Source organism: Propithecus coquereli, unplaced genomic scaffold (assembly GCF_000956105.1).
Source record: "Propithecus coquereli isolate 6110/MARCELLA unplaced genomic scaffold, Pcoq_1.0 Scaffold365, whole genome shotgun sequence".
Taxonomy (NCBI): Eukaryota; Metazoa; Chordata; class Mammalia; order Primates; family Indriidae; genus Propithecus; species Propithecus coquereli.
This window is the reverse complement of record NW_012149341.1, coordinates 1442474-1444922: the sequence shown is the minus strand read 5'-3', so window position 1 is coordinate 1444922 and position 2449 is coordinate 1442474. Positions and strand designations below refer to the sequence as shown.

The following is a 2449-nucleotide window of genomic DNA, read 5'->3' as shown; positions in this document are numbered from 1 at the left end:
ACAGTGGCTTGCATGGAATCTAGCTCCTGCTGTCAGCCCTGGGAAACTCCAGGAACCTCCACACTCTTTCCTCAGGTGTCTTAATAGATGTGGCTTCAGTCTGAGGGGGTCACCCTCATACTAACACCTGGGAGGTGGCATAGGCCCTGTTGGATGCAAAGTTAGTGGCACTTCTGGTCATAAACTGATAGCACTACCTTCCTCAGAACACAAGGGGCTCTACCGAGGCCACCAATAGCTGTCTGCTTTGAGCCTGGATTCTTGTGTTGGGTTCGCTGGCTGCACCCTCAGGAGGGTTCTCACTTCCTCCTTCAGGTTCCTGGGGGGTGGGAGGCACAGAAACCAAGATGACAGGAGACCTATAAGCCCTTATGACACTGTTGTCAGGAAAAGTCCATTGGCATACCTTCTCTCAGAGCCACTAGAATTGAGTTTAATAGCTGAGGTCACTCACTCCTCCCTCTCTCTCTTAGGCAGTGACACTGCATTGTCCACCTTCCTCTGCTGACTCCTGCCTACTGCCACCAGAAGGAGACATCATGCCTAAGGATCAGGAGAGTCCGCAATACGGACAGGATCAGCACATTCAGACCCAGAGTGAGCCCCAGGGCCTAGAAAATGCCCAGGTGTCCAAGGCTGTGGAGGAGACCTCTGCCTCCTCCTCCAATCCTCTAATGCCAGGCAACGTGAAGGAGGCTCCTGCTGCTAAGATGCTGAGCACTCCTGAGGGTCCTCAGGGTTTGTGCTCCTCTGCCATTGCTGTGGCAGCCACCTCATCCAGCCACCCTGATGAGGGCTCTAGCAGCAAAGAAGAGGAAAATAGTCCAAGAACCTCACAAGCTACAGCAGCCCCCAAAAATGTGTCCATAGATGCTCTGGACGAGAAAGTGGGTCTTTTGCTGATTTTCATGCTGCTCAAATATAAAATGAAAGAGCCAATAACAAAGGCAGAGATATTGAAGATTATCAAAGACGACAAGGACCACTTCTCTGAGATCCTCCTGAGAGCGTCTCAGCGCATAGAGATTATCTTCGGCTTGATGTGAAGGAAGTAGACACCCCCAGCCACCGCTATGGCCTCTTCATCAATCTGGGCCTCACCTATGATGGAATGCTGAGTCCTGAAGACCGTGTGCCCAAGACCGGCCTCCTGATCCTGATCCTGGGTGCGATCTTCATGAAGGGCAACCGTGCCACTGAAGAGGAAGTCTGGGAAGTGCTGAATGTGACGGGAGTTTATTCCGGGAAGAAGGATGTCTTCTTTGGAGAGCCCAGGGAGTTCATCACGAAAGATTTGGTGAAGGAAAAGTACCTGGAGTACCGCCAGGTCCCCAACAGTGATCCTGCACAGTATGAATTCCCGTGGGGCCCAAGAGCACACGCTGAAACCACAAAGATGAAACTTCTGGAGTTTTTGGCCAAGGTTCATGGGACTGACCCAAGTGGTTTCCCTTCTCAGTATGAGGAGGCTCTGCGAGATGAAGAAGAGAGAGCTCAAGTGAGAATTTTGGTTAGGGCTGGTTCTACTTCCACGGCCAATGCGAGTTCCAGTGCCATGTCTGGCAGCTCCTCCCACACCTAGTGAAGTCAGGGATAGATGCTTCATCCCTTTGAAGAGGGCAGTTAGTGTTCAAGGAATGTAGGCCCAGGGTGGAGCTGGAGGGAATCATCTATGTGTTCGTATTTTCTATGTGTAACTTGACAATTTATTCTCCTATTTTGTGATGCGTGTGTTATACAAATGTTTTTTTCTTTTAATAGAGCTTCAATTATCTTCAAAATGTTCATGTTTCAAATGATTTTGACCACACATTTAATGAGGTTTAATAGTAAGAGCTCCTCTTTTGTAAAACATCGTGTAAATCCATCCATTTTATTTTGTGATCCGGAGTAAGATAACATGGCATTTCTATTGTCATGTGCTCTGAAATATGGAGGCATTCAGCTTTAAAATATTTGGGATCAACACTGAGAACTAGAAAAAACAAAGATCTCAAATGTATTCAGGTCTTGTTTTTTTTGTTTTTACTGTTGCTTTCTGTAAAATTCAATGATATTTGCATCAATTTGCTTAACTCTTTACATTGTATGTGAGAAATAAATCTTAATCAATTTGATCCCATGCTCGCTGATTTATTTATTTTCCAAACTGCATTGAACACTCGCTGTTTTGAAAGCACTTCAATAATACCACGTATGCTAGGGTTAATAAGACTCGGGACCTACTCATAGAATTTTAACATAGGAGCTATAATCTTACAAGAATAGCAGTGGGACCTTCTAATACCTAAAGGACAAGTCAAAAGAAGGTATAATTGGGTTGAGATGGGGGGCAGTCCGCATGAGTCAGTCGGGCAAGCATTTATTCCTTGAAGCATGGCGATTTCTTGCTTTTGAAAACTTCAGGTCTTTCAGTGGAAGTTAATTTTACATTAAGCTAGATGGTGGG

The 2449-nt window shown here is 46.1% G+C and overlaps 1 pseudogene; it reads left to right on the top strand.

Annotated features, from left to right (window-relative positions):
* The first annotated feature begins 539 nt into the window (after nucleotides 1-539).
* Nucleotides 540-1582, top strand: LOC105816327 (annotated as a pseudogene).
* The last annotated feature ends 867 nt before the right edge of the window (nucleotides 1583-2449 follow it).